The sequence below is a fragment of the Rhea americana genome, unplaced genomic scaffold (genome assembly GCF_003343005.1).
Source record: "Rhea americana isolate MKP2758 unplaced genomic scaffold, rheAme1 scaffold_220, whole genome shotgun sequence".
Lineage (NCBI taxonomy): Eukaryota > Metazoa > Chordata > Aves > Rheiformes > Rheidae > Rhea > Rhea americana.
Genome location: NW_028186330.1, coordinates 207,965 through 222,966, shown reverse-complemented (window position 1 = coordinate 222,966; position 15,002 = coordinate 207,965). Strand labels below are relative to the sequence as shown.

The following is a 15,002-nucleotide window of genomic DNA, read 5'->3' as shown; positions in this document are numbered from 1 at the left end:
TTTATGAGCAATCCAAACCTTGATGTTTAGGAATGGGACCTTGTCACACTGTTAATTAGTAAATTAGGAAACATAGGAATAGATGTATTCTACCTGAACATCCACATGTTCATGAATTCATGCACTTATAAACAATAAGATACAGTAAAATCAAGCCAATCTGCTTGATAGGTCACAATCAGCGTGATCTATGACTGCCACCCAAGTACTCGACCAGTCTGAGATCATAAACTTATCGAGTCTTTTAGAGGTAAATTAACTACTATGGCACACAAAGCAGTGGAATACAGATTTATGAATTCAAGAATATTCATATAATAGTCAAGTACCTCTCAAAGATTGCAACATCATTTATATTTTTTCAGAATTTTATGATAGCTGCAATTTCTCAATCCTTTCAGAAGTGTAAGTTTTGCTGAAGTAAGGTTAAAAATAGAAATGTCTGGAATTGAAAAATCCTAACCACTTAGTCTTCCATTTGAAAACTGTACTTAAAAGCTGCTGGTGATTTAAAAACCAGTATATTTATTCTAAATAACTCCTCCTATCTCTGTGTTTCACTCTTCAGGTTCTTCCCCAAGTCACACTACACTTTCTGCTTGACAAAACTTTTGTCCAYTACCACTACCCAAAATCACGCCTTTGCCAAGAATAGCAAGACCTCATCTGAGGAAATCTGCCTAGTAGAATGAAGAGAACTGTCATGGTATCATGTAAAAGGGACTTGGTGATATATTTCCACCACAGTAGTACACGTACACAAAGTAAAAGTYTAACTTGATTCACATCTCTGTGCTTTTATTCTCCCTTCTTAAATGACTATGGCATGCATAAAGCACGCGAGTCTTCTACTGTCAACCTAGTCACGGAAGCAGCCTGCAAGTAYGTACCCGTGTGAATCGGAGCTGAGGAACTTAGTAAAAAGGCAAAGAAACATATCTTCTTTGGTTCAGAGTTGTTAGCACTCTGAATACGAGTCAGTCTCAACTTAATTTAGCAAAAATGCACTTGCTGCAAACCCTTCTCAAGCATAGTTTGTTCAGGTGCTGTCACACTGTATGTCCTGAAAAGGACGAAAAATTTTTGTTGAAACCTGAAGCTAGCTAGCCACAAATAAAAGAAACTTAGGTTACTCTCCCTCAAAAATCAGGTCATAACCACAAAAGCTCATGTATTTTCCACTTCATATTTCACATATGATATACACAGATTTGGCTTCCACTAGATTCTCAGTTTCCAAAAATACTGATCGAAATCTATGAAACAAAGCTACTGAAAGGTATTTCTACCTGAATATAAATCCCATGACATCTATGAAATAGCCATAGGCTTCAGTACGTAGCATTACAAGATGTCCTTGTGGACAGATACAGTGAAATTCCCATACTTTTTAAAACTACATATACCTCCAATCACATAAAATGCCACATGAAGATTTAAGTGACAGAAACATCACAAACTTTTATGTTCATACTCCCAGAAAATGCCAAATTCCTTCACGGTCCTATGCTGCTTATACTACAGGCTGAAGGACAGCACACAAAATACACCTTTTTGGAGGGGGGATGCAGGGGGATGAAGATGCATTTTAAAAATCTCTAAAATTGAAAAATATTCTTGATTATATTTTGGATACATAAACTCTTCCGAGACAAAATCATCTGTAAGATGAAGATTAAGAGGCACTCCCACACTGGATACTTTCTATCTGTCTTAGTAGTTTAATGTAAATTTTATTGCCCAGCGCTCCGGTTGGAGGTTGTGCAGGCTGTAACTAGACCCTGAATATGAACTCTAAAGTCAAGCTGAAGCACAGGTGACACCTTGGAAGGCTGATAGGTGCTTGGGAGTAAGGTTGTTTGCATTTCATACAGTGTGAAATGATTGATCTTGCCTTTCAGAGGTGCGTGAAGACACCTCTGTGTCTCATTTGCTCAAATGCTCTTTTTTTTTCCCACCCCCCCCTTTTAATATCACTCCAGGAAAATATCAGAATCTATTTATGTACAGAATACACCCTCTCAGGGCTCATATCTTTCTGGTTAGACTGCTAAAAACTGTTCTTCCACAAGTCCAACACTTTGTCACAGAACATAGTCAAAATTCATCAGACCATATTTTCAAGATACATTTTCATATTTGTCAAAAATACAAAGTATTTTACAAARTATCATAAAGGTGATACAGGGAAAAAAGATTAAATTCAACAAGTTCTCAAATGGAACAGCTAAAAAAGTCAGACAGTAAATTTAGTCATTCACATTACTTATCTTTCGGAGAGTCACATGTACGTATGCTAAATATGCCWATCATTACCTGACAGAGTAACAGGCACATCACAATAGGAAAGTTTTGTCCTGTACTATGCCAAACAAACAAACAAAAAACCCCAGAAGAGTTAATTTATAACAACAAGAAAAGGCTTTCTTTTCAAGGTGAAATGCCTCATCAAATGGGGATGGTAGATAGGCTCGTAACGAGAAACATGAAGGGAGTCTGAYGAATTATAACAGGAAATAGAAAAAAACATGGAAAACAGTAACTGTCTCTTGAATGTCTGCTGAAGCAGTGCAAAAGGAGAAGAGAATTAGGAAAGACTGTAGGAAGAAGTGAGGACAGAAACAAAAACAGTGATTACAGAGAATAATGAAACAGGTTCACCAGAGACAGACAAAGAGTGGAAGTCTTTGCAGAAATTCAAAGATGGAAGTTACCTGAAAATATCTAACGATCAGCATGGGGCAAAGCAAAAAGTAGATGACTTTCATTAAGTGAGATGACAGACCACTGGCTCATGTCCTGGAGAAAGAAAAACGAACGAAGGAGATGGCACTGTGCAGRACAGAAACTGTGTTCTACAAGAAAACTCAATGATCACCTGTATGTTAGATCCGAAAGTTAGTAACGTCAGTGTTGACGCAATGAAGAGCGTCAAGCCAGAAGGATAACAAGAAATAAAGAACATTTGAAAAGAGGCCGTAAGACCGTTAATAAATCTAGCGAGAGCAGTCTTGGAAGAGTGAAGATGGAAAAAGTCTGAAAAGGCTGGTTTCTCGTTTCATTCATACTATGTGAAAAGAGATTAGCTCAACCAAATAGCATTGAACAACCAAAATACATTAAAAAAAAAAAATCAAAATCGGTCTGTATTATTAGTGAATAATACACTTCAACCAATAGACTTCAGAAAATGGGGAGTCTAAAGGTCAAAAGACCCACAACAACAGAATGGATATTTTCTTAATTCCTAATGGTTTTAAGCATTCAATCAATCATAAATCATGACAAAAATGATCAGAGGTCTTGAGTGAACTGAATTAATCATTGCAATAAGAAGTTGCTTTCTCTAGGCTTCGTAGTTCTCTTAAACCTGTAAGCTGGTGTGATTGGTTCACAGGGGATACGAGTTGCCGTATTTGCAATATATGTCCTTCTGAAATTCAGAATATTTTGGAAAACCACTGCAATCAATTATTTTTACATATAGGAACTATCAGGTCACTATAGTAGTTTATCTTCAATGTATTTTCATTGTAGATATGCCTATTTATAGTAGAGGAGGGAACTGGAAAATTTGCTCAAAAGATATGATTTTAAATATATCTGCTTCAATGTCTGCATAGCCAAGTTTTTGGAAGACCAAAAACATTAGTGGGCTTTTTGTTCTGAAAAGGCAGTTTCAAGTTTTTACCAAAATAATTTTTATTCTGAAAGCGTCTCCTCTCCATTTAAATGAAAGTGCTCTTTTTGAGGGATTTTCTAGTGGTAAAAACCATTAGATTGTGAATTTGCATAACGTTTCAAGTGACTTTCTGACACTTACGACTTTTGGCCCCCCGAGATCTCTAGGTCTCTTAGTAAAAATATTATACATGAAGATGAATGGAAAAAATCTTAACCGAAACGCACAGGTAAATCTTCATAGATACCTGCAAAACTTCTCTAAAAGCAAAGAAGTTTCTCTGATTTACTCACACTAAGAGAACTGTCTCCAGTCCTTGTAGTCTAATTCCCACACAAACACTTCATTAAGTTAGAATGAAGTTGTGCAACTACTTTTTCTTTTGAAGTCTATAGTAACTGTCATTGTTTAGCTAGAGGGATACAARTAAAATCATCCAATTGTCAAGGCAAATTTTCAAAAAGGAAGCTTTACAGTTTTTTTTTTTTTAAGTGATAAAACTGCCAAAAACATTACTGAAAAAAATGAACTCTAAAAATCTGAAGATTTAAAATCTCAAATTAGAAGGACAAATCAGTTCCTGAACTCCGGAATTAGCGCAAATCTTAACACAAATCCTAATTACAGAGTCATTGTCAACACCTCCACACTAAGAGGATTCTAACATGAATCAGAAGTCAACAGCCAGGAATTATCCTGCTTCAATTAGCTCTTTCAAATGCACGTGTGCACACGCGTGCACAGGCGTACTTATACACAGAGCACAACCTGCTGATTCTTAAACCCTAAAGAAGCCTTAACAAGCCCCCAAATGGTGTCTGCAGTTTTCCATGCTGAGAATTTCTGGCTGCAAACATCAGCACTGAAGTAGACCAAAACATTTAGTAGATATTGCAGCTTTCAGCAGAAGGAAAAAAAAACAAATGACACATTTACACAGCATCATGCTCATAGCCTGATGCACAAGTAATGATTTTGGTTTTTAGAAGCTGGATATTTGGTCTCCAATCAGTATCAGTGAYCAGGATGAAAGAGTGCAGTGGTGAAGAAAAGGTTTAAAGACAATACCCCTCCGCTGGAGGATGGATAGAGCATATCCAGGTGTTGTCCATCCATTCACCTACAGAAATCGCTTGTCCCATTAAAAAAGATGCAAAGTTTAGGTAGAAAATACCATGAGCTTATACTCTGATGAAATCACGAGCAAATGCATTTTTTAGAATCTGAACCTTGCTAAAAAAAAGAAATTCAGATCTCAAGTTTCCTCTCTGTTCTGTAAGCAACCCCTGTCCGAGGAGGAACAACATCTGAAACGTGCAGACAAAAATCACGCAAATGTAGTAACTGGGCAAAAAAGAGCAAGTTAAGAATGAAGCAGCAGATCCCACTTTGAATTTGCTTGGAATTACAATCAAACATTACTTCAAACAACTTTGATCTTTTATACTGTGAACACTTATTACTGTAATTTTAACTGTGGCTTTGTCCAGGCCAGCCTTCTCTCCAAATAAAAGCCAAGCTAGAACACAGGACACTCACCGTAGAGTGACTGTAAGTACAGGTGTGATGCAGCTCAAGCACTTCAATCTTTTCTCACACCTTTTATTTTCCTCTGCAGTATCCGATGTCCAACTAAACTTCTCCGAGTCTAAAAACATTAGTAAGATATCCTAAGGAAAACAGAGCCTGACTTGTGAATGTTTGTTATTCTTAAGGGGAGCAACTTTCTCRCTACGTACAGCTTTGTTTCCCTTGCAAATTCAGTGCAAAATAAAGAAATCAGTCTCTGATTTATTTATGCTGACTGGAGCCTTCCGAACCTTTGGAGTGCACTCCCCATTAAGGAGCTGTGGCAGAAACTCTCCAAGCTCAGCTCTAAATTTAATTGGCATTAAAGTTAAAATCCACGGAAATAGATACGACAGGTATCTACTCTTGGACTTTCACTGGAACGAAGACAACTACATCTCAAACAGTGGAGCCAGTGCTGAGAATTCAGCTGACTTCTCTGGACATGTACTGCTTCAGATAACAAAGAAAAACTTGCCTTTGCAACAAAGCTTTGGTCGGTGAAAGCCACTCCTTGCTTTCCCACTGTTGGCAATTCATCTTCGGCAAGACTTAACATGTTTACTTTTGTTTTTTTTATTTTCCCTCCCCACTGGGCAAATGCTCCATAAATGAAGCAGCTTCAAGCGGTTCATCYGTGTCAACTGTTCATCAAAAAGGAACCAAGTTCTTAAATTTTCAAAGAGGACAGTAAAAGTGCCAGAAAATCCTTGTCCATATAAAAGCGAACCTTAAAAACGCACAAGAAATAACAATTTTTAAATGACCTAGTGCAGATAATGGCTAATAGCTCATAAAGGACATGGTCTAAAGCCAGTTGAAACCAACAGGAATTTTTCCACTGGCTCTAKTGAGTTCTGCATCAAGTCTCCAGTGGTCACTCAAACTTTACTATGTCAAAAGACGGTAACAACATACTCGAAACTATACTGCCCCTGTCGTTTCTCCAAGATGTCTTTTTCTTCAGTACACTTCCAAACTTGACRAAAATCATAACGATGCCAGCAGAGAAAGTAGAGCCTGTATTTTTGGGGTTTTTTTTTGTTTGTTTGTTTTTTAACATAAAAATTGGCTCCAGATACTGATGCTTTAATATCTACTGTTAAAGAAATGAAAGATGAACATGGGTGAACCAGATCATAACCAACAGCCAAAGAGCTGTTTTAAGAGTGATCAAAATGCAAGTTAAAAACAACAATCTGAAAAACCCAAATGCGTGATCACACATATCAGAGCATAATCTGTCTGTTAGAAGAGGGATTAAAAACAACAACCAAACAAAAACAACACCAAAAACTTCCCCTAAAAACTCCCCCAAATGATCCCAGATGATGTTAAACAGCATAGAACAAATAACTACAAAGCTAACAGACTACCACTGCTTTCACTCTCGGCATGATACATTCTTTTGATTTAATACCCAGCTACAGGAAATTAAAAGTAGACTATATTAAGACAGTTCACAATCAAAAGCAAAACATTAATAAGTGTTCTATTTGTATAGCTAGAAAATAAAGCTTTTTTTCTTTCTTAATTCAAGCAGGTTACATAGAACATTTTTGGGTGTGGGGGGAGGGAAGGCTTGGGAAAGGAGAGTTGCTTTTAATTAAATACTAGTTAATGACTTTGACTGACTTGTACAATTGCCAATATTTTTAGTTGATAYTGTCTTTCTGACCTGTAACCCTTAAACTAGAACAAGGACCTCGTTTAACGTTTGTTAAATTTAGACGGCGCCACTATCCACTATTACCCCCTTCCCGCTGCTGCTGCTGCACTAATCTCCCATGCCAGYTGCTCAAATGTTTGCATTTGAAGGGCTTTCTCTGTTTGTACAGAACTGGGCTCTGCACAGTATCTCTCATCTGTACGTTTGCCAGAATCAAGGCAAGAAAAGCCGCGCTGCTGGAATTCTTGATTAATAAATAGTCTTAAATGTTATTTCTCCCCCCACCTTCTGTCAAATCCACTGCCATTAGGTTTTTACAAGGCAAACCTCCACAGAGCACTTTGTTGGCCTGACTCTTCTCCTATGCAAACAGCAGTAAATCAGTACAAGCTTCATTTAGATTCAATGAAATTACACCATCCCCRTGCTGAGGCTGGGAGAGATCAAAATTAAGATGTGTACCTGAATGTTTGCTGGGGAGGAAAGCAGAGAACATCGTAATTGGGGGGAGGGAACAAAAAGCAAAATAATAATAAAAAAAACCTCTGACAGTCATAAATCTAATGCTAATCTCTCCATCTAGCTATATCAGTATGCCTGACAGCATCTGCACACCAAGGTCCTAGACATCAGTTCCCTCTGGTTCTCCCACCACAGCACTAAGGCAATGAAGCAACCAAACCCTTAAGGAGGTGTTGGGTTTGACCCCGAAAGGGTCCATGGGCCTAACACCAATGCCTCCAGTTCTCTATTTAAGAGCCTTCCATTGCTACATCTTGCTATTTGCCTTGGCTCATATGCTCTTCTGGCCTTCCTGTTACCATTTCTAAAACCAGAAGTACTTTCCTTAGCTTCCATRGGTATTTTGAGAACTGCTTAAAAGTGTGAATGCAAAAGCATAAATAGGTAGGAAAAAAAATACATTTTGAAAGAGTAGAACTGCCTGATGCAGTACAAAAAAATGTGAACAGCATACTACATGCATTGGAAGGTCTCTTTTTGCAGTGAAGAGCATGTGAGCGGCAYAGACGGCACTATCCAGTCTTTGCTTCATATACCCAACTCCTGTTTGAGTTAAAGGGAGACCTGTAAGTCCTGCTAAGGCTTATATAAGTTCAACTTTACATGAGACAACTAAGCCATAAAGTGCACTTAGGAACACTTCCCCATCAAAGTAAAATATATTGTGTCCTGTCAGCAAATGTTGTTTTGCAAATCCTCCCTTACCTACCATAAGATGTTATTGAGACATATGGTTTCACACGCTACCAAGTAGCTCATTTCTGCCAGTGAACAATAATGCACAGAACAAATATGTGTGGAAATCATGAGATCATCTAATTAGAAGAAATGTTATTGTTTGCCACTACTTTTAATGAAATCGAGTCTTCACTGTCCACAGAAGAGGCTGGAAAAGAACCAAATCCTATTAACGCTCATGCCTCTGAAATTCTTTGAGAGGGAAAATATTTATACCATAACCAGTGTTGAAAATGTTTACCATATCTAAAAATCTATATAAGCTAATAGAATATTTTAGACTAATATAATAAATCTGTGGTTACATGTGATTCAGATTAYGCCACTACAAAAACAGGAGTTACTCTCTGAAAAAAAATTTCCATTGTACACAAGCAGCATGGAGTCCATGACATACAATTAACCATTTCTGATTTCATCTAGTAAAGGACATTGACATAAACACACACTAATCCTTTCATTACAGTAGTAACATTTGGAAAGCTTTAGAAGAAATATTTTGGGTGTCCGTCATTAAATCAAACAGAAATGTGCTTTGCAATGGAATTAATTCCCTGACTCATTCCCAGACCGTCCCAAACTTAAACACAAAGAGCATTTTACATACACAGAAATACATGAAATCTCTTTCCAAGTAAATACATCTTTCTTATTCAATTGTAGAAAAACCTGATCCCAGGATAAACTTTTGTTTAAAGGTGGTATTTTCAATATCACTGTACGCTTGCCAGTTCCACTGAGAACAATATCCTGAATAAATTACAACCAAATAGGAATTACAAGTCTATTACACACTATTAAGGGGCTCTAGTAATATTAAATACCAAGGGAGCAAAGCCTGAGCAGTTGAGATGTCACTAGAAAAATCTCAAATGGAATTTAAATCTTTGTTTTTTTTTTAAAAAAAATGCTCTTTTATTAATGCAAATTAAAATACATTGGTCTTATTAGCTGCTGCTTTATTCTAACTCTTTTTTTCAGTGAGTTAACTTCAGAACTTTTCAGTGAAATCAGTACCAAAAGATGAATCAGACTTAAAAGGTTTTGGGTGGTGAAGGGTGTGTCACCAGGTCTTAATTAAACATACGAGGGAGATATGTGAGCCAACTTCCAGCAGCCCAGCTCAGTACATCCGCAGAGCGTGCCACAGAGCCCACATGGCGGGGAGGCGAATGCACGGGCTGTCCTGTTAGCCCGGGCATCCCAACRGCTCACCTCCCGGGCTCTGCCTTCAATACGCCTGACCCATACCCTTGCTGTGACGTGCTTACTCCCATTTCAGTGCCAGACTTGGGCTTCTTGGATCGCGGAGCTTGAAGCGGCTGAGAAACTATATTCCTAACTTCTTGCCTAAACTCCCAAACTCCACTAGGATCCATRAAGTCGGAAAAATCTCTCTGCCTTCATCAGGCAAGGGGCTTAATCTAACAGATGAGCTTCAAGCACACCTAAGACACCCACCTCCACACAAAACCTAACTGCTGGGAGAGGCAGATGGAGTATTTCTCCCCCCATTTTGTCTTCCTCCCATATCCACAAGTTCAACAATTCACTAAAAATATGGGCAATCCAGGTTCAATCCTCTCTTCTAGTTGAGRGGAATCAAGTTTCCCTCTCACAGAGGAAATCCGAGATTATTTCCTGTTCAAATACATGAATATGTGTTCTAGCTAAAAAGAGGCAGAGGAATCACCAAAAATTTGGACGTGAGACTAGGTTACCCATCTGAGCAGGGCATATTTGGCTTTTCTAGTTCTAGCTTCAGTGACTGTTGATGTACTGGATCTAATGTCTGCTTAGCATAAAAGMAAGCCATCCCTGGTGCCAGGACTAGTACCCAGAGCTGCCACCGCATTTTTTTCTTTACTGTTCAGAAGAGTTAAGCTTGCTCTTGCTTTCTCTCTCTCTCTCTGAATCACTGAATATTTCCGTATCTTTACCAAAGGGCGCTTCCCACATCAAGAGTATCTCACAGCTCTGTTCCGGGCATTCACTAGCCCAGCGAGTATTTTGGTTTTCACTACAAAGGAGGAAATAATTCTCTCTGCAAAGGTCCTGAGAGATAGAAGATTGGCTGGTATTTTCTGAAGGAACAGAAGGGAACTAAACTTGGTGCTCTGGCATTCTGGCTAGTGTGGAAAACTTTAGAGAAAAAGCTTTAAATCCCTAAAATGTAAAGGTGGCTCAAAATTTTACTCTCACGTAGAGGCAGGTACAAGCCTCCAAGATGGTCAGAGTTTAGCATGCAACTCTTGGTATGTTTATTTCAGCATTTTCAAAAATCAGGAAGCTTGATTCTGCGAGGCTTAAAACTGGTGTCCAACAGAAGCCTACACCGCCAGGTGTTAAACACCCTGTGTTGCAAGGTATTTAAAAGCTGGCACAGTTGTGCTCATTTTCCTTCATAGATATGTAGCTCTCCACGTCCCTTCCATTTTACTTGGCCTATTTCCCTCAGTGTTCACCACAGATTTTTTTTTTTTCAGAATATCCTGCAAAAAACCCTGGAGGAACAGAACCTCCTCAAATGTTTCTTCAGAAGAAGCAACTAAGAGAGAAGACTTASAGAGGTCCAGCTTTCAAAGGCGTGACGCTTTTCTTCTTATTACCTGATCTGATTTATGACAAGCAGACTTGACTGATGAACGCAACACGTTGTGATGCTAAGCCTTATGATTTTATTCTAAACCAGGAAGATATTTTAAAGATGCAGCTGCTGGACACTAGTGATTACATAAGAATTTTTGGGTTGTTTTATAAARCCTCCATGGTTGCAAAAAAGAAGTTTAGAAATGTGACTTGTGCAAATCTGTGAGGCTTAAAAACAAAATTGGGGGGGGGAAGGTCATCTTAAATAATTTCTTATCAAATCACATGATTTTAAGCGACTTGTGTGGTGAAGATGAGAGCTGACAAATGACTTTGAATGTATCGAGCTGGCAATCCTATTGTACTTAAGCTAGGCAGCACAGCCAATACAGAGGTCATCCAACCCTTCTCTTTCAAAAATTCTGTTTTTAAATGCTTGTGCATTAAATGCTATGAAATTTTAACCGTATTAGCTGAGATTTTCTATTCCAGGTGTCTGCCTCAGGCTTTCTTTCTTTCTTTTTTTCTTTCTTTCTTTTTTTTTTTTTTTTTTTACAAAGTACAAAGTAGTTCAGCTGGTTCTTTTCTTTGAAGAGGTCTAGTAACACCATTTTCTGGAGGAAGAACTTGAAGTTTGGTGGCAGGCAATTAAGCTCTTGCCTTCTGCTATCACTAGCATGCTTCTACATGTTGTAAGAAAAAACTAAAGATAGTAAATATATAAATGTATAGTTTATATGAATGAAGAAAGTGAATATCCTACAGTGCACACCACAGAGGAAAGTGGGTGCAGATGCATGTCTCCAGCAGGCATAACTCTGGCTGAAAGGGTGACCTCCATAGTCCACCTAATCCATTCCTCTGCTCYCAGGCAGAATCAAGCATGTGCAATGCAACCTCAATTTTGTCTAATATCTATGTTATCTCTCCTGCCATAAATAATGCCAATTACTTTTTGTCCTGTCCTCGGTAGACAAGGAGAAAGTTGATGACTCTCCTCTTTGATGTCTATTTAAATACTCTGAATGCCAGTCACAAGCCAGTTGGCTCTGGCCAACTCACCAAGTTTCTCACAAAGAAAAGCTAACAACAAAGTATTTTTTCCAGAGAGTATCATAAAGTATCAAAATAAAACTAACTCAAGGAGATGACAAACCTAATTCTGAGATATCTGGTATTTATTATATCTATTTTTCCCCCAAATGTAAACAGTTGCACAACTGAAAACATTCATAACTATGCTATCTTTGTGAGTGTCATCCACTGGCACTAACTACTGATTTACAGATACCCTTTAACAGAAGACTGGAGGGGACAGATCCAACTGCTGTAATTTTTAGAGAACTCTCCACATCCCTTTTGCTGGATTATGCATTTTGCAAACAAGCCCAAACTAAGCAAAAATCTTTCAAAGCCAGATCACAAACTATGCTTTTGACAATGTATATAAATAGCTCTACCCATAAAAGAGGTAATAGAGATATCCTAGGATTTGGTCCTGCAAGTACAAACAAATATATGTAACCAACACTTTAGACATTGCTAGAATATCAAGAAGCAAGAATAGCACGAAAACATTAATTTAGAGTAAACRTGATCATCATAAACATTGAAATATTAAAAGTATTTGGGTATTCACTCCCATTTAGATCACATGGATAGTATTCTCATTGCTACAGCTTTGTTACTGCCTAAAACAGTACATGGCTATGTGAGGTGAAATCCTTGACAGAGGACATGGTATTCAATGACCAGCTCRGGCCAGATCTGGTCAAAAGCCATCACATTTTCATTTACTTTTGCATAACAGTACTTGATCCCTCTCACAACCACCCCGGGTTGGGAAATTACATCATTAATGGTATAACTCCTGCTGTCTCCAGGAATAAAAAATTAGACTATACCAATACCAATAGTAAACAAAATCCTGCAAAGGTAAACAACATATTCTAACAAGGTCTCCATGGGGAATAGCTGTTCACAGCATTTAAAAAGTGACTGCCCAAATTGGTAATGGTTAAAATTCTGGTAACTTTTTCAAACGTTAGCACAGTATTTTTCTTCTGAAAGCTGACCTTGCTTTTTGTGTACATACTAAAATGTAGAAAAAAACCTTACACATATCCTAAATATACCTGCCAATCTTTTGGGACTAAGATGACATTGAATTGTTCTGATAGTTTAGGTATATAGATAGTATATACRGTCACGAACATATATAACAATGGCTGTGACATAGCTCCATTAAGCACGGAACTACTGGACTCTGTGCCTCATCCACTGACCCTCAGCCATGAGTAACATCCGTATTTGGACTGAAGACCAGATTTTCAAGACTTTGTCCCACATGTCCTGATGAAAATCTTCAAACACTGAAGTCCTGTCTTGAACTGGAGAAACCTTCTATGATAAGACTTTGTGCTGAAGTTTCAAAACCTCTGATAAGTGTCCCTGGCTGTACTTATAAATATTTTCTCCCAAGCTGATTTATTACATAAACAAATTCCACATGGGAGATACACATCGTTCAGCACTTGGGATGTGTTTTCGTACTCTTGATTTATGAAAACACAAAGACCCTCAAAATAAAAACAACTWATTTTAGTACCGTGTTCCAAATACTGGGTTTCAGCTTGATCAGCTGTTTATTTGAGGACAGTGACACCAAGCGGCAGAGATGACTTAAACTCCTTTTTTTCCCCAGCCGTTCTAAATTCCAGCTGTAAGATCGTATGCCTTTGGCACACAAAGAGGAATATGGTAAAGTGCGCAGCAATTTTCAAYTACTTTGTGTATTGTGTTTATATTCATGAGTATATTTTAATAGCATTTGATTTGTGAAAAGTTACACTGGACATATGGTCATCTACTTAGCATAAAACCAATAGAGAATTAGGAAGAGATTTCTGCATAATCTATGATACTCCATTAGATTTCATATCCATTAAATCATTTACTGACATACGTTACAATGAACCGTTGCGTGCTACGGATTATCAAAGAAAATTCTTTTCTTACATTTTTAATTCACTTTAAGGCGTTAACARGCTCCTCATTCTCTTCTCTCCTTAATTTTTCATGATACTGTGAATAAGTGTCCTTTCASCTCCAAACCAAGTGTTGACTCTCCCATACGGACTTTGACAAATCTGTTTACCCATCAACAACTCTGAATACTTTYAAGAGGCGTTAATAATTGCAATAATATTTAGATAAATATGCCACTGAGAATGGTTTTATGGTTAAAAAGAAAAAMCATAWCTTCTGCTTGATTTAGTTCCAAAGGTCTATTTCTTACAGCTTTATACCATTCCTTCTTATTGCCCAGTTTTCAAACAAACACTAACTAGAACAGAATCATTATCTTTTCCACAGTGCAGTGCAGATCACTGACACACTGAGAAAAGGGTTTAAGTTAAGCATAGTAAAGTTCTCTGTYATGCTCTTACCTCAGTACTACTTCACTGAACTGCCCATTTCCTTACAAACAAGGACTTTATTGAACCAGCCAGTCCACTTCCTTGCACTATGCTGAAGAGAACCTCTGAAAGTTAATGCCAAACTATTCTCCCCTCACAAATAAATCTGAAGCTCTGGCTTTGATATCCACACAGCAACACAAAATACTTTGAAGATGACTCAAAATAGCAAAGGAAAGGAGACTTGCAGAARTAATAGAGGAAGCTTCTATTGGGTGACATTTTGCTAAAAGTCYCATCTTACTTCAGTGGCAATTCTTCTGTATAATGAGCTCTAAATGTATATTTCACATTTAGGGCTACGTAAGAGAGCACTCAGTGGCAATAAGGACTCCCAGCTCCTCTGAAGCTCATCAGTGAGACTGTCTTTGGAGCAACCAGTACAATAAAGAATTGSTCAGACTGGCTAAGGATCTCAAAGTCCAGCCCATAAGTAACTGCTAAACCATATGTAAAAAAATAAAAATTGCCCTGCTCAATGGAACTTCCACTTGAATTTTATCTTCCTTTAGTTAAAAAAAGAAAAAAAGACAAGCTTAGCGTATTGTAGAACTTTCCCCCCTAAGCCGTCATAACTGTTTACCCTTTTCCTCAGGCCCATCTAGCTGGTTTGATGGATGGACTTTCTGTCCTACTGAGCAAATCAGTTACACTTATTCTGTGCATTTTCTGCAAGCTTTAACAATTTAAATGGAATGACTTCAATACCTTCATGTAAGTATATGCTTACATCCTAGCAGAATCAGCGCTCATA

General features: G+C 37.8%; 1 protein-coding gene across 6 annotated transcripts in view; it reads right to left on the bottom strand.

The window, feature by feature from the left end:
- The window catches only part of COBL (cordon-bleu WH2 repeat protein), a 158,541-nt gene that overhangs the window by 78,797 nt on the left and 64,742 nt on the right, over positions 1-15,002 (bottom strand). The window lies entirely within an intron of this gene.